The sequence below is a fragment of the Scylla paramamosain genome, unplaced genomic scaffold, assembly GCF_035594125.1.
Source record: "Scylla paramamosain isolate STU-SP2022 unplaced genomic scaffold, ASM3559412v1 Contig7, whole genome shotgun sequence".
In the NCBI taxonomy this organism is placed as follows: Eukaryota; Metazoa; Arthropoda; class Malacostraca; order Decapoda; family Portunidae; genus Scylla; species Scylla paramamosain.
Window position 1 is genome coordinate 782,501 of NW_026973672.1, and position 17,883 is coordinate 800,383.

The 17,883-nt window shown below is 42.2% G+C and overlaps 1 protein-coding gene and 1 long non-coding RNA gene across 5 annotated transcripts in view; one reads left to right on the top strand and one right to left on the bottom strand.

The window, feature by feature from the left end:
* LOC135096770 (uncharacterized) overlaps window positions 1–17,883 on the top strand; it is a 114,208-nt gene that overhangs the window by 90,312 nt on the left and 6,013 nt on the right. The gene's annotated exons all lie outside the window — the stretch shown is intronic.
* LOC135096771 (uncharacterized) overlaps window positions 1–17,883 on the bottom strand; it is a 69,758-nt gene that overhangs the window by 38,068 nt on the left and 13,807 nt on the right. For 2 of the 4 annotated variants that reach the window (XR_010265000.1, XR_010264999.1), the window contains exons 2-3: window positions 11,217–11,407; window positions 10,801–10,892 (exon numbers count right to left, since the gene is read on the bottom strand). This is a non-coding gene — a long non-coding RNA (uncharacterized LOC135096771). Of the gene's footprint in view, window positions 1–9,513; window positions 9,533–10,484; window positions 10,893–11,216; window positions 11,408–17,883 lie in introns of those variants that run through there. The other 2 variants (XR_010265001.1, XR_010264998.1) reach the window with 2 other exon arrangements.

Consider the following 17,883-nt stretch of genomic DNA (forward strand, 5'->3'; position numbering starts at 1 on the left):
CCGTCTGTTTTATGTTTGTTTTTTATTCTCAGTTTCTTTCACCGTGTGTGTGTGTGTGTGTGTGTGTGTGTGTGTGTGTGTGTGTGTGTTAATGTAGGAAGGACACTGGCAACAGTGTCCTTGGAAGGCCAAGGGCAACAAAAATCAATAAAAAAATGCCCACTGAATGCCAGTCCCATAAAAGGGTCAAAGCAGTGGTCAAAAATTGATGAACAAGTGTCTTGAAACCTTCCTCTTGAAGGAATTCAAGTCATAGGAAGGTGGAAATACAGAAGCAGGCAAGGAGTTCCAGAGTTTATCAGAGAAAGGGATGAATGATTGAGAGTACTGGTTAACTTTTGCGTTAGAGAGTTGGACAGAATAGGGGTGAGAAAAAGAAGAAAGTCTTGTGCAGCGAGGCCGCGGGAGGAGGGGGGCATGCAGTTAGCAAGATCAGAAGAGCAGTTAGCATGAAAATAGCGGTAGAAGACAGCTAGATATGCAACATTGCGGCGGTGAGAGAGGGGCTGAAGACAGTCAGTTAGAGGAGAGGAGTTGATGAGACGAAAAGCTTTTGATTCCACCCTGTCTAGAAGATCAGTATGAGTGGAACCCCCTCAGACATGTGAAGCATACTCCATACATGGACGGATAAGGCCCTTGCACAGAGTTAGCAGCTGGGGGGGGTGAGAAAAACTGGCGGAGACGTCTCAGAACGCTTAACTTCATAGAAGCTGTTTTAGGTAGAGATGACATGTGAAGTTTCCAGCTCAGATTATAAGTAAAGGACAGACTAAGGATGTTCACTGTAGAAGAGGAGGACAGTTGAGTGTCATTGAAGAAGAGGGGATAGTTGTCTGGAAGGTTGTGTCGAGTTGATAGATGGAGGACTTGAGTTTTTGAGGCATTGAACAATACCAAGTTTGCTCTGACCCAATCAGAAATTTTAGAAAGATCAGAAGTCAAGCGTTCTGTGGCTTCCCTGCGTGAAATGTTTACCTCCTGAAGGGTTGGACGTCTATGAAAAGACGTGCAAAAATGCAGGGTGGTATCATCAGCGTAGGATTGGATAGGACAAGAAGTTTGGTTTAGAAGATCATTAATGAATAATAAGAAGAGGGTGGGTGATAGGACAGAACCCTGAGGAACACCACTGTTAATAGATTTAGGAGAAGAACAGTGACCGTCTACCACAGCAGCAATAGAACGGTCAGAAAGGAAACTTGAGATGAAGTTCCAGAGAGAAGGAGAGAAGCCATAGGAGGGTAGTTTGGAAATTAAAGCTTTGTGCCAGTCTCTATCAAAAAAAATAAAATAAAAAAAGGCAAAACGCCAGAGGCACCTTCGCTTAGGGGGATCCTGAGGAGGGATTGGAGCGATAGAACAAGATAAAGATATGAGAAAGTGATCAGAGGAGCCCATCGGAGAAGAAAGGGTGACAGCAACAGCATAAGTAGAAGGATAACATGTCAGGAAAAGGTCAAGAATGTTGGCGTATCTCCAAGACGGTCAGGAATACGAGTAGGGTGTTGCACCAATTGCTCTAGGTCGTGGAGGATAGCAAAGTTGTAGGCTAGTTCACCAGGATGGTCAGTGAAGGGAGAGGAAAGCCAAAGCTGGTGGTGAACATTGAAGTCTCCAAGAATGGAGATCTCTGCAAAGGGAAGAGGGTCAGAATGTGCTCCACTTTGGAAGTTAAGTAGTCAAAGAATTTCTTATTGTCAGAGGAGTTAGGTGAGAGGTATACAGCACAGATAAATTTAGTTTGAGAGTGACTCTGTAGTCGTAGCCGGATGGTGGAAAACTCGGAAGATTCAAGAGCGTGGGCACGAGAGCAGGTTAAGTCATTGCGCACATAAACGCAGCATCCAGCTTTGGATCGAAAATGAGGATAGAGAAAGTAGGAGGGAACAGAAAAGGGGCTACTGTCAGTTGCCTCAGACACCTGAGTTTCAGTGAGGAAAAGAAGATGAGGTTTAGAAGAGGAGAGGTGGTGTTCTACAGATTGAAAATTAGATCTTAGACCGCGAATGTTGCAGGTGTTAATGAAGAAAAAATTGAGGGGGGTGTCAAGACACTTAGGGTCGTCGACAGAAAGGCAGTCCGACCTGGGGACATTTATGGTCCTCTCCCCAGATGGGGAGGATAAATTAAGAAAATTAAAATTAATAACCGTATATAAACAAAAAAATAATAATCTGGATTAAGGATATTCGTTAAGAAAATACCATGGAAAAATGATATTACACTAAGAAATTAAAAATAAGGATACTAGATTAAGTAAATTAAGATAAAGGATATTAGATGAATAAAATAGTCTGGATTAAAGATAGTAGATTAAAGAAATAGTCTGGATTAAGGATAGTAAATTAAGAATTTAGTCTGAATTAAAAACAGTACATTAATAAAATAGTCTAAATTTAGGAAAGTAGATTAAGACAATAGTCTAGCTTAAGGATAATAGATTAAGAAAATAGTATGGATTAAGAATAACAGATTAAGGAAATTGAGATTAAGGATGTTAGATTAAGAAAGCATTGTGGATTAAGGATGACAGATTAAGAAAATAATCTGGATTAAGGACTGTACAGTGTTCTGAAAAATGATGGAAAAGAAACTGTTTCAGTGTGTGTGTGTGTGTGTGTGTGTGTGTGTGTGTGTGTGTGTGTGTGTGTGTGTGTGTGTGTGTGTGTGTGTGTGTGTGTGTGTGTGTGTGTGCTTTCTATTATACAGTCAATAATAGACAATCAACTTCATTTACAAAAATGTAGCTAGTCTTCAGATATGAGAGACATTTATCAACACACAACGGTTACTTATTTTCTTGAACTTCTTTCCTTTTTTTCTTCTTCATCTCATTTTCTTCAACGTATTTTTTTTCAACTTCTCTTTTTCAACTTGTTTTTGTGTCCAATCATCACAACAACGAAGTCAAGCCACGCCATATCATCACTTCCTTCATTATTTCCACTAATAGCAGTTTACAGACAGAAAGAGTTGAAGTGCTGTAGATAAACAAATAAGAGACAGACGGGGGGAGGGGCGTATGGGGGATTACAGAGGGGTTGGGAGGAGAGGGGAGGAGAAATAAAGGCGGCAGGATAAAACAAGTGAATATCGCCTGGTGCTTGAGCGAAGATTGATGATAATTCTGTGTTATCATTTACGTGCAAAGGAGGTGAGGAGGGGGGAAGGGGAGGTGGGGAGGGAAGGAGGAGCAGAGAGGATTGGGGGGTAGGGGAGTAAAGGAGACACCCATCTTCTCTGCAATGGCAGCGATAACTCCCCGCCTCGCCTTTCCTATCTACTCCCATTTCCCACTATCACCCACTCCCCTTCCCTCCCCACTAACGCCCACTCCTTTTTCCTCCCCACTAACTCCCCTTCCTCTCCCCACTCACTCTCACTCCTCTTCTGTGTCCATTTGCTTTCACTCTTCTCTTTACCATTCTTACTACTCCTCTTTTCCCTCCCGACTCACCCATCCCGCCTTTTTCTCCCTCTTTATCCCCTTCTCCCTCCCCTTAACAGTTTCTCTTCTCCCCTTCTCTCCTCTCACATTCCATCCACATATCTTTTCACTTCCACCACTCCATATGCTTCCCAATCACCTACATCCACTTTCTTCCATCTCTTGGCTTTTTCCTGACCTTCTCTTCGCCCCATCACTCCCTTAACCTTCACAATTAATTCCTCTCTCTCTCTCTCTCTCTCTCTCTCTCTCTCTCTCTCTCTCTCTCTCTCTCTCTCTCTCTCTCTCTCTAAAAATCCGAGAACATTCACAGCCACATCTACCTCCACTACTACTACTACTACTACTACTACTACTCCTTATCACAAACAGCCACGGAAGGGACACAAAATCTGCTGTTGTTTGTTCTTCCTTTGCATTAATTTTTGCTCTCGTGTATACAGACTAGTCCTTTAAAATGTTTCGCACCATCCCTCCTCCCTCTCCCTCTCCCTCTCCTTACCCCTAACAAAACAATCTTTATGAAAACAATCTTTATGATAAGCCACGCAATATCATCATTTCCTTATTTTTTTTCTACGTATAGTTAAAAGAAAAAATAGAAATAGATAAAGTGTTGTCCCCAAAAATTGGTAACCACTCAGAGACATGTTTTCCTTCCCCGTCTTTGTGTACATATTGTATATTAAGAACAAAGCTCTGAAGACTGTTACTCCCCTCATCAACACAAGCCAAAGTTGCCATCTTACACTGTGAACACTTATCAACACTCTATGGACTCTCTCAAGAGGGAAGCTTCAAGACACTCCCACAATTTTTGACGATCGTTTCCGACTCTGTTTAGGGACCGGCACTTCAGGGGACATTTTTCTTCGTAATTTTGTTGCCTTTGTCAGGTGCCCCTCCTGGAAAATGAGAGAGAGAGAGAGAGAGAGAGAGAGAGAGAGAGAGAGAGAGAGAGAGAGAGAGAGAGAGAGAGAGAGAGAGAGAGAGAGAGAGAGAGAGAGAGAGAGAGAGAGAGAGAGAGAGAGAGCCGTCTGCAGTTTTCTGCCTCCCGGAGCCATCATTCTGCCCCAGTAGTCAAATTTTCGCGTGTTTTTAAGCGCGCCAAACTAACATCTATGACTTCTATGTCTTAAAAACGCTGCACAACAAAGAATGATTCAAGCACATCCGACACTTGTGGAAACTAGCTTACAGTATTACTCCTTTCATCAAAAGTCTTCCCCCCCTCTCCAGTTTAATGACCTCCCATTAACATGCGTCTGCTCACGCCACAACAACGTTAAGTTACACAGACAATGAAAGGAATGTTCTCTTGGGCGAGAGGTACTGCCCGCCAGGTAGGGGACACTACTTGCACCAACTCATTCGTTAAGAAAATCTTATAACTTAGATAATAATGGCTTAAAACGCACACAAGCCAAACATACTGTGTCCTCAGCTCATAATGATCCCCCTCCTGCTCTTCCTTCTTCCTCACTGATGCACGTAAGGGTCACGGCTCGAGTTCTACCCTTGGCATTGTAAGCGCGGGACTGAACTTGCTCTCCTCGGCACAGTGACACGAGAATGTGGCAGTGGAAGTCATTTTAGCTGAGCCAAAACTACACGTCAGTTACGTTGTGTGAATGGGCATTGTTGGCGAGGTTTTCCACGGCTCTAAATGGCTGACAGACCGTGGTGGCGCCAAATGTTAGTGCGATATTAGTGCACAGCTGCTGATGTATGAAGTGTGAGCCAAATAACACAGATAAGTGACTGATAGAATTAATATTTAGAGAATTAGATATACTAAATCAAATAAATGTATTACTTCTATGCTTTTGAAGAGAGTCTTCATTGCAGTGATTCAGCATAATTCATTGAAAAGTGCATCACTGCCGCTAATGAAAAATAATCATAATTTTATATTTTGTTTCATTCTTGTATCTGATTGGCTAAAGACCTTATCACATTCTAGAATCGAGGCCTCTGATTGGTGCGCCTGGTGGGTGCCGAAGTCTTTAGCTCCAAGCTGCTGAGTGCTCCAAGAAGGGGGCGCAAAGGTATACCATACCCTCTGACGAACAGGTTCCCAGTAAGACTGTGCAATACCTGGATTTTCTACTGAAGATTTTGGCACAACACTCCATAATACGAGATTCAACAACAACAAGAGGAAACGACAAGCAATGGACGCCCAAGAGACCCTCGGTGAGAAGGGGAGCGCTAAGGAGAAAGTGACGACCAAGAACAAGAAGAAGAGGCGGCTGGAGAGCCTCGAAGACTGCACCAGCCACGAGAAGACGGTCACTGAAGGCTGTGCAGAGATGAAACATCGCGCGAGCCGGCGAGAACACAAAAATCAGAGGGACGGGAATGACATCAAAGGCAAGAAAACGATGAGCGTGGAGTGTTTTCATTCGATTATGGACCGCACCAAGAAGAGAAAGAGGCAGAACAAGGACGACGACGAGAAACAGAACAAGAGGAAGAAACAAGACACGGAGGAAACGGAAAACCAGGACAAGAAAAGGAAGAGGCAGGTTAATGACGACGACGAGAAGCAGAACAAGAAGAGGCAGAGGCAGGTTACGGACGATGACGAGAAGCAGGACAAGAAGAGGAAGAGGCTAGACACGGAGGACGACGAGAAGCAGGACAAGAAGAGGAAGAGGCAGGTTAAGGACGACGACGCGAAGCAGGACAAGAAGAGGAAGAGGCAGGACGCGGAGGACGACGAGAAGCAGGCAAAGAAGAGCAGGGGGGAGGGCAGGAGAGAACGAAAGAAGGGGGGGAAGATGGAGTGCTGTCAATGCGTTAAGCACGGCATCAAGAGATGGAAGATGAGAGGGTGGTACAAAGACGACGTGGTGAGGCTGATGGTGGATGCCAAGAGAGTCAGCAAGGAGAGGAACGTGAGCAGGTGGTGCCGTCTTAATATTGGGAAAGAAAACCTGGTGTCCGCGACCGTGCGCGGCCACCCGTGCCTTGTCCAGCTTGACAGCGGCTCCTCATGCAGCCTCATGAGGCTAACACTGGCCCGGAGGCTGGGAATCGTCACGGGCAAGCAAGAGACGGTAAAGAAATACTTGTTTACCTGGGCTGGCATGCTGGAGTTGGACGTGATCGAGCTGGACGAGGTGGTGGTGATGCTGCGTCGCTACGTGGCGGTCAACACGCGCATGACGGTCATTGTACGCGGGGATGTGAGGAAGCACTCCTTGGACCTAATAGTTATGTCCATGAGCCGCCTGCAGGAGGCCGAGGTGCGGCAGGAGTTCCATCCCGACGACAGCAGCATCCTGTTCCTGCGTCACCCAAAACGTCTGCGGCGGAGACAACCTTCGGACACACAACGCAAAACGTTCATGTTTGCCGCACGAGCGTTAGGCATCGAGGAGCCGCTGACGGTGATGGTGAACACTGGTAACGCGTCAACATTCTCTATCACTAAGACTGGTCAGGACAAGATGCTGTGCAGGACAGGCAAATCGACTGTGCTGCCGAAACGAGTCCTGCTGCACTTTGGCAGCGGCACAGACACTCTGAGAAAGATGGACACGATATACATGCGCCACTGGTTTGATTTCGTGTTTGGACGAACGCTGCTGTGTAAATTACAAGCAGCGATAGATTATGATGATTTGTCCATGACCTTGACGCTCAACGGAAAACGATACCGCTTCGACATCCTCACTGACGTCCTCCGTCTGCGTACGCCCAGAGGTGCCGCGTCCTCTCAGCCTCCGCCTTGATTTTATTGATTGACTGATTTTTTTGTTTTGTTTTGATTTGTTATCCATCAGGGAGGTCAGCAGAGGCAAGAAATAGATGAATAAAAATCCCGCTCAAAGAAGATCCCAAAACGAAAATAGGAGCAGTCAATAGAGTAGAAAAAATAGTCTGGATTAAGGATATAAAACTGTGTTCTTCATTAAGGATATTAGACTAAGAAAATCAAGATTATGGACAGTAAATCAAGGTTATTAAGATAAAGGATAGTAGATTAAGAAAATAGTCTGGATTAAGGATATTAGTTAAGAAAATAGTCTGCATAAGAAAATATTACACTAAGAAATGAAGATTAAGGATAACAAAATAAGGAAAATAAAATAAAAATATCAAATTAATAAAATGGTCTGGATTAAGAATGGTAGACTAAGAAAATAGTCTGGATTCAGGATAGTAGATTAAAAAAGTCTGAATCAAAAATAGTCTAAATTGAGATTAATGCATTAACAAAAAAAATCAGGATTAAGGATGGTAGATCAAGGAAAGAGTCTGAATTAAGAAAAGTAGATTAAGAAAATAAACTGGATTAGAGATAATAAATCAAGAAAATAGTCTGAATTAAGGATAACAGATTAAGAAAATGGTCTGGATTAAGGAAATTAAGATCAAGGTTGATAGACTAAGAAAACAATCTGGATTAAGGATAGTAGATCAAGTAAATAGTTTGTATTAAGGATAGTAAATTAAGAAAGAGGTCTGGATTAAGAATATTACATTAAGAAGATAGACTGGATGAAGGATATTACTTCAAGAAAGTAGTCTACATTAAGAATAGTAGATGAAGAAAATTGTCTACATTAAGGATAGTAAATAAAAAAAATAGTCTGGATTAACGACAGTAGATTAAGTAGATGATCTACTTTGTCTACCGTCTTAAGGATGGCAGATAAAGAAAATAGTACAGATTTAGGAGAGTAAATTAAGAAAATAGACTGGATTGAGGATTATACACTGATTAAGAAAATGTTGTCGTTAAGGATATTATAATTAAGGAATCTACAATTAAGGAGAGTAGATTAAGGACATAATTTGGATTAAGGACAGTAGATTAAGTAAATAGTCTGGATTAAGGACAATAGTCTGGATTAAGGACACTATATTAAGGAAATAGTCTGGATTAAGGACACTATATTAAGGAAATAGTCTGGATTAAGGACACTATATTAAGGAAATAGTCTGGATTAAGGACACTATATTAAGGAAATAGTCTGGATTAAGGACACTATATTAAGGAAATAGTCTGGATTAAGGACACTATATTAAGGAAATAGTCTGGATTAAGGACACTATATTAAGGAAATAGTCTGGATTAAGGACACTATATTAAGGAAATAGTCTGGATTAAGGACACTAGATTAAGGAAATAGTCTGGATTAAGGACAATGAATTAAGAAAATAGTGTGGATTAAGGACATTGAATTAAGAAAATAGTGTGGATTAAGGACAATGAATTAAGGACACTTGGATGAATGTCATTAGGTTAAGAGCAGAGGTTGCAGCAATGGTTATGTACAAAGCAGTACACAGGTACATCCATGGGACTGAAAAGTTCTGTAAGGTAACACAGGCTGTGCTTGTATAGAGATATATTTATTATATTGTAATCTGATGTATTTATACACAGATATATTTCTATATTGTAATTTGATGTGTGAGTTTGAGACTTGGGTCCATATTGATGTTCGCTGTGTGCTTGTGACCTGATGTTAAATGTGTTATATATATATATATATATATATATATATATATATATATATATATATATATATATATATATATATATATATATATATATATATATATATATATATATATATATATATATATATATATATATATACGTATATATATATATGGATGCGTTACATAATGACGGAAGTCTTGATAGTGTTCTTGCGAAATATTTTGAAAAAGAATATTTCAGTGTGTGTGTGTGTGTGTGTGTGTGTGTGTGTGTGTGTGTGTGTGTGTGTGTGTGTGTGTGTGTGTGTGTGTGTTCAGTTTTCCTTTTCTTCTATAATATAATTAATAATAATTAGACAATCAACTTCATTTAGAGTCCACTTTAGTAGAGTGTTCGGAAATAAGAGACAATGACCATCACATAACGCTTATCATTTTCTTCAACTTTTTTTTATATTCATTTCCCCTCCTTTTTTTTTTTCTTCAAGTAATTCTTCTCGAACGTATTCTTTTCTTCTCCTTATCATCTTCTTCTTCTACTCTTTGTTTTGTGTCCAACCATGACAACAACGGATGCAAGCCACGCAATATCATCACTTCCTTCATTGTTTCCACGTATACCTTAAAGACAGAAATAGATAAGGTGCTTTGCCCAAACACGTCAATGCTAAGCCCTTGTACAACTGTTTGGCACATCTTTCCTTAATTACTAACCACTCTGAGACATCTTTTCCTTGCCCTTCTTTCTGTACATATTGTTAATAAAGAACAAAGCTCCGAAGACTGTTACTCCCCTCATCAACACAAGTCAAAGTCTTCGTCTAACACTGTGGACGCTTATCAAGACTACTCTCGCAAGAGGGAAGCTTCAAGACACTCATCCTCTAATTTTTGACAATCGTTTCTGACTCAGTTTGGGGACCGGCGCCTCAGGGAACATTTTTTTCTTTCCAATTTTGTTGGCCTTGGCAGGTACCCCTCTTAAATAAAAACAAATTAAATGAATAAATAAAAATAAATAAATAAATAAAAAACAAAATGAAATAGAAAGGGATGAGGGAGATGGAGGGAGGGAGGAAATGTAAGGATGAAGGGAAGGGGGAGAGGAGGGAAGGAATGGGGAGAGAGAGGGAATGGGGAGGGAGGGAAGGGGAAGAGAAAATAGGGAGAGGGAATGGGGAGGGAGGGAGGGGGGAAGAGAGAGAATGGGGAGAGAGGGAGGGGGAAGAGAGAGAGAGAGAGAGAGAGAGAGAGAGAGAGAGAGAGAGAGAGAGAGAGAGAGAGAGAGAGAGAGAGAGAGAGAGAGAGTGCCATCTGCAGGTTTTGGGCGGCCGAAGCCACCATTCTCCCCGGAAAGTCAAATTTTCGCGTGTTTTTTGAGCGCGCCAAATCAACGTCTATGTCTCAAAAATACTGCACAACAAAGTATGATTCAAGCACGTCCAACACTTCTGGAAACTAGTATGCAGTATTACCAATGTCTCCTCCCATCAAACCTCTTCCCCTCTTCAGTTCAATGACCTCCCGTTAACATGCGTCTGATCACGCTTCAACAACGCTTGATTATATTAAGTTACACAGAATGAAAGGGATGATCTCGTGGGCAAGGAGGTACTGTCCGCCAGGTAGGGGATACTTTTTGCACCAACTCAGTCGCTATGGCAGTCTTATAACTGGCCATCGTAGTGGTGACATCGTGGACATTCACTGGGGTAAGCAGATGTCATGAATGAGGCATTGCAGTCAAGGATTATTAACTTCCCGGGCCATCAAACTACCCACACATTCGTAGAAAGGCAGAGGTCATTCCACCATTGAAGTGGAGAATCCTCCTCTCGCTCATTACACTTCAATTACATTTCACGACCACGTAAGTGTTTGATGCTCACCTTGTCCGAGCAGCGAGAGAGAGCCGAGTTCATGGCGGGTCTTGGCCTCCTGGATGGTGCGAGGAAGCTTGAGCTGAGCCAGCAACTCTTCGCTGAAAAGACAACAAAAAGGTATGAAGGCGCCACCCACTCCTACATCATCCCTGGACTGAGCGCGTCCCGTTATTACCTGCAGGAGCTCGGGATGCATTGCAAGAAAGCCATGACTTGACAACAAGGCAAATTAATCCTCATATATATTACGCGAGTGGCCTTCCTGGGTACGTTTTACACACACACACACACACACACACACACCTACCCACACAGACACACACACACCCACACAACTTCATCCTGGGATATGGAGAGTTGGTGAACAAAAAACACGCAGCACAGTGGTTAGACATAACGTCCAGCCTCCTCTCTGTCCTCACCAGCACTGAGAATAATAGGTGATGAGCGAAGGAAGGGTGTCGAAGCGGTTTTCAGAAGCTTGGAGTGAGTAGGAGGAGCCTTCGTTGTGGATCTCAATGAGGTAGTGTTGGATGTAGGGTCCCTTGTCCGGCGGGAGGCGCACGCTGAGGGCTCGGCTGTTTAGCTGGCTACTCTGTCGTACAATGACGTTCTGAAAAAGAGAGGAATTTCTTGGCTACCGGTAAGGAGATGAAAGGCTTGGAATATGTCTTGGAATGGATACGCATCGGTTTCGAATCATCAGATTATACGCACAACAGAATGGAAACATACACACATATGCACACAGCTACGTCAAAATAATACAAGGGAATACAGCAGTACCACAGAAATGTCAATTCCTTGGCAATAACTACTCGTATACTGATTAGTTTGGCAAACCCTGACAGCTGATCCGAACTCACCTAATACATTCATGGTGCTTAACCACGTGGCAAGATTAATGATCTTTTCATCATTAGTTCACAAACTGTTCGTGATTGCGACCAAACAAATGCTTCTTAAGATGGGAGAAGTGTTCATGAATACATCTCAGGTAAAAAAAAAAAAAAAAAAAGTGTGGAAACGAGAATATAGAGGATTTACCATATATATATATATATATATATATATATATATATATATATATATATATATATATATATATATATATATATATATATATATATATATATATGGTAAATCCTCTATATTCTCGTTTCCACACTTTTTTTGTTTTGTTTTAATCTGAGATGTATTCATTAACACTTCTCCCATCTTAAGAATGATTTGTTTGGTCGCAATCACGAACAGCTTGTGAACTAATAATGAAAAGATTATTAATACGTGGAGTCATTCACTTCCTTGGAGCGACTTGGATACAATCATGTTCACAAAACTTTCACTCAGGGTACATGCACAGCTATTGTTTCCACCAAACGGAAAACTCTCATTTGAATATATACGAAGAGAGAGAGAGAGAGAGAGAGAGAGAGAGAGAGAGAGAGAGAGAGAGAGAGAGAGAGAGAGAGAGAGAGAGAGAGAGAGAGAGAAAAAACATCGTCTCCCTTTCCTCTGATGATGGTGTTACTGCGCCCCTTCCCCTCCCCCCCCCCCCCTCTCTCTCTCTCTCTCTCTCTCTCTCTCTCTCTCTCTCTCTCTCTCTCTCTCTCTCTCTCTCTCTCTCTCTCTCTCTCTTCGTATATATTCAAATGAGAGTTTTCTGGATAAAATTCGGTAGGAGGAGGAGGAGGAGGAGGAGAGTAATAAAGGTAATGTATATATGGAACGAGTGATAAATAGAGAGGGAATAAAAGAGAGAAAAGAAAAGATGAATAAGAAGAGCAAAAGAAGACGATGAACAGTAGTAGTAGTAGTAGTAGTAGGTTGTTGTTGTTGTTGTTGCTGTTGTTGTTGCTGTTGTTGTTGTTGTCTTTGGCTTTCACTCTCTCCTCTCCCCTCAATCTTTCATATCCGCAGCTTTTTAAACTCCTCTCTCTCTCTCTCTCTCTCTCTCTCTCTCTCTCTCTCTCTCTCTCTCTCTCTCTCTCTCTCGCTTACAAATTAGCGTTTCCTCCATTTTCCGTAACTGTCTATGTATGTTCCGTAATAGTTCTCCTTGAAATAATTGAAGGGGTAACTAAATAAAAATGTAGAATTGCAATATAAAGAGAGAAATAACCCTTTTATCACTTACTAATTGACTTTTCCTCCGTTTTCGTTATCAATACACGTCTTAATATCTTTCTTAATAGTATACGTTTAAGGAATTCAAGTAGAAACTAAAGAAAAGAAAGAAAAATAAATAAAAGTGAGAATTTCTTTACTCGTTTTCTATTTGATTATTTTACGTTTTCCTTGAGGAGCAGGAGGAGAAGGAGGACGAGGAGGAGGAGGAGGACGAGGAGGAGGAGAGTAATAAAGGTAGTGTATATATAGAGAAAAAAAAACGAAAGAAAAGGTGTGGAGAAAAAAGGAGAGAGAGAGAGAGAGAGAGAGAGAGAGAGAGAGAGAGAGAGAGAGAGAGAGAGAGAGAGAGAGAGAGAGAGAGAGAACTGTTTAGGAAGACGAAGAAAAGAGAGGAAGATAAAAAGAAGAGGAGGAGGAGGAGGAGGAGGAGGAGGAGGTTTATTGACAGTCATTTACTATAAGAGAGAGAGAGAGAGAGAGAGAGAGAGAGAGAGAGAGAGAGAGAGAGAGAGAGAGAGAGAGAGAGAGAGAGAGAGAGAGAGAGAGAGTGAGTTTGGCACCCCTATTCTGTCCACCTCTATAACGCAAGAGTTAACCAGTATTCTCAATCATTCATCCCTTTCTCTGGTAAACTCTGGAACTCCCTGCCTGCTTCTGTATTTCCACCTTCCTATGACTTGAATTCCTTCAAGAGGGAGGTTTCAAGACACTTATTCATCAATTTTTTATCACTGCTTTGACCCTTTTGTGGGACTGCCATTTCAGTGGGCATATTTTTTTATTGGATTTTTGTTGCCCTTAGCCAGTGTCCTTCCTACATAAAAAAAAATAAAATTCTGTGACGGTGTGATGAGGTGCGGGCGGCGATGGGCGGCGGGCTGAGGCGGTAAGGTTATGGTTACGCTTTGTGACAGATGATAAAGATCGGATACTGACAGAGAGAGAGAGAGAGAGAGAGAGAGAGAGAGAGAGAGAGAGAGAGAGAGAGAGAGAGAGAGAGAGATGTTTACAGTCTGCACTCGACATTTCTGACACTAAGTGGTACTTCCGAGGGAGATATTTGGAGCGATTCCCTTACGCAGCAGCGGCGACGGTGCAGTGGCGGGAGATGGATGATGATGACGGGATCAGTTGGGAGCGGGAGGGGAGGGCGGGATAGGTGGGAGAGAGCAACATCCGGGAATTAAGGTCAGTTGGGTGAAGAAGAGGGAGAAAAAATGTCATGTGATGTAGGGAAAAAAAAAAATGGAGTAAAATATAAGGCTCGGACATTGTAACATTTTTGTTCGTAAAGGAAGAAAAAGTGTTTTTTTTTTTTTTGTTGTTGTTGTTGTCAAATTCTTGCTTGTGGAAAAAAAAAATTCAGTTATCACTATTTTTTTTTAAGTGAAGATTGTGACATGGTCTGTAGATAGAGAAATGGGACCTGTGTGTGTGTATATGTGTGTGTGTGTGTGTGTGTGTGTGTGTGTGTGTGTGTGTGTGTGTGATGCTCTGCCTGTGTGGCGACGAGGAGGGAGGGTGGAAGGAATGTACGCCATCTTATGAAAAGTCTGTGGTGTCTTAACATATAAATTCAACATGACACACACACACACACACACACACACACACACACACACACACACACACACACACACACACACACACACACACACACACACACACACACACACACACACACACACACACACACACACACACACACACACACACACACACACACACACACACACACACACACACACACACACACACACACACACACACACACACACACACACACACACACACACACACACACACACACACACACACTCTCTCTCTCTCTCTCTCTCTCTCTCTCTCTCTCTCTCTCTCTCTCTCTCTCTCTCTCCTACATTAAAAAAAAAAAGTTTGTTGATGGTGTTTCGACATGGGGATATAATGATAATAATAGAGAAAGAGAGAGAGAGAGAGAGAGAGAGAGAGAGAGAGAGAGAGAGAGAGAGAGAGAGAGAGAGAGAGAGAGAGAGAGAGAGAATTTTACTGGTATCGTTATTGTTGTTAGGTAGTTCTAATAGTAGTGCTAGTAACAAATATCTTTGTTCTTCTTTTTATGGCATATTTACCCAAGAAATGTAATAGTTTTATGAGGTAAGAGAGCGGCAGAGGACATCATCATTACCAGCCACTGAATCTTCATCCATCATTGTCACTCAGGGCAGTGCTCACCCTGTGAAAAGAAACCATGTCATTTATTTTTTCCACCCTTTTCTCTTTTCTCTTGTTGTATCTCACTGATGTGGACGAGTTGTTGTAAGGCCAAGCATCCTTATAGAACTTCCTCTTGAGTTGTAAATAGCCACAGTGAAGAGTGATAGTTGATTTACACACTACTACAGTAGTAGTGGTAGTAGTAATAGTAGTAGTAGTAGTAGTAGTAGTAGTAGTAGTAGTAGTAGTAGTAGTAGCAGCAGTAGTAGTAATTTTAGATTAACTGTTTTTGTCGTTTAGTTATATTGGTTCGCGCCTTGTTGGATTATTCAGATTAATTTTGTATTGCATTCAAGTTAACGTACATACGATTACGCATCCTCCCAAATTTTGTTGAGAGCAAAGTTCATCACGTCCGCCAGATTCTGTTGCCTTGTGGGTGATGAATGCATGATTACTCAAAGCTTCTCTCTTGTTCTTATTCAGCTGAACAAACTCATAAGTGCCAGTGTGACAATTGCAGTCATGTTTTCAGGAAAATATTAGACACATGCTCAGGAACCTATCAAGGTATGGTGTGCTTTGTACCTTATATAAATGTGGACGGTGCTTGTGCGAGAGGCAGGGTCACAATTCATAGTGTCACGGAGTACTAATAAGAGGTGGTGGGGTCTCGTCTGCAGACTGGCAGCGGGGATGGGTCGGAGTGTGAGCCGTGTGAGCGACTCATCAAAAGCTACCCCATCTGGTTCCTGCCTGACTTACAGCGATCCGGCGCCGTTCACCTCCTGCAGGGCAAGGACGAAGGGGTAGGTGGCGTCACTTGTCCGTATCCGGTTGTGTCGAGTTGATAGATGGAGGAATTGAGTTTTTGAGGCATTGAACAATACCAAGTTTGCTCTGCCCCAATCAGAAATTTTAGAAAGACCAGAAGTCAAGCGTTCTGTTGCTTCCCTGCGTGATATGTTTACCTCCTGAAGGGTTGGACGTCTATGAAAAGACGTGGAAAAGTGCAGGGTGGTATCATCAGCGTAGGAGTGGATAGGACAAGAAGTTTGGTTTAGAAGATCATTAATGAATAATAAGAAGAGAGTGGGTGACAGGACAGAATCCTGAGGAACACCACTGTTAATAGATTTAGGAGAAGAACAGTGACCGTCTACCACAGCAGCAATAGAACGGTCAGAAAGGAAACTTGAGATGAAGTTACAGTGAGAAGGATAGAAACCGTAGGAGGGTAGTTTGGAAATCAAAGCTTTGTGCCAGACTCTATCAAAAGCTTTTGATATGTCCAAGGCAACAGCAAAAGTTTCACCAAAATCTCTAAAAGAGGATGACCAAGACTCAGTAAGGAAAGCCAGAAGATCACCAGTAGAGCGGCCTTGACGGAACCCATACTGGCGATCGGATAGAAGGTTGTCAAGTGATAGATGTTTAAGAATCTTCCTGTTGAGGATAGATTCAAAAACTTTAGATAGGCAGGAAATTAAAGCAATAGGACGGTAGTTTGAAGGATTAGAACGGTCACCCTTTTTAGGAACAGGTTGAATGTAGGCAAACTTCCAGCAAGAAGGAAAGATAGATGTTAACAGACAGAGCTGAAAGAGTTTGACTAGACAATGTGCAAGCACGGAGGCACAGTTTCGGAGAACAATAGGAGGGACCCCATCAGGTCCATAAGCCTTCCGAGGGTTTAGGCCAGCGAGGGCATGGAAAACATCATTGCGAACAATTTTAATACGTGGCATGAAATAGTCAGAGGGTGGAGGAGAGGGAGGAACAAGCCCAGAATCGTCCAAGATAGAGTTTTTAGCAAAGGTTTGAGCAAAGAGTTCAGCTTTAGAAATAGATGTGATAGCAGTGGTGCCATCTGGTTGAAATAGAGGAGGGAAAGAAGAAGCAAAGTTAATGGATATATTTTTGGCTAGATGCCAGAAATCACGAGGGGAGTTAGATCTTGAAAGGTTTTGACATTTTCTGTTAATGAAGGAGTTTTTGGCTAGTTGGAGAACAGACTTAACATGATTCTGGGCAAAAATATAAAGTGCATGAGATTCTGGTGATGGAAGGCTTAAGTACCTTTTGTGGGCCACCTCTCTATCATGTATAGCACGAGAACAAGCTGTGTTAAACCAAGGTTTAGAAGGTTTAGGACGAGAAAAAGAGTGAGGAATGTACGCCTCCATGCCAGACACTATCACCTCTGTTATGCGCTCTGCACACAAAGACGGGTCTCTGACACGGAAGCAGTAGTCATTCCAAGGAAATTCAGCAAAATACCTCCTCAGGTCCCCCCCACTAGCAGAGGCAAAACGCTAGAGGCACCTTCGCTTAGGGGGATCCTGAGGAGGGATTGGAGCGATAGGACAAGGTAAAGATATGAGATTGTGATCGGAGGAGCCCAACGGAGAAGAAAGGGTGACAGCATAAGCAGAAGGATTAGAGGTCAGGAAAAGGTCAAGAATGTTGCACCAATTGCTCTAGGTCATGGAGGATAGCAAAGTTGTAGGCTAGTTCACCAGGATGGTCAGTGAAGGGAGAGGAAAGCCAAAGCTGGTGGTGAACATTGAAGTCTCCAAGAATGGAGATCTCTGCAAAAGGGAAGAGGGTCAGAATGTGCTCCACTTTGGAAGTTAAGTAGTCAAAGAATTTCTTATAATCAGAGGAGTTAGGTGAGAGGTATACAGCACAGATAAATTTAGTATGAGAGTGACTCTGTAGTCGTAGCCAGATGGTGGAAAACTCGGAAGATTCAAGAGCGTG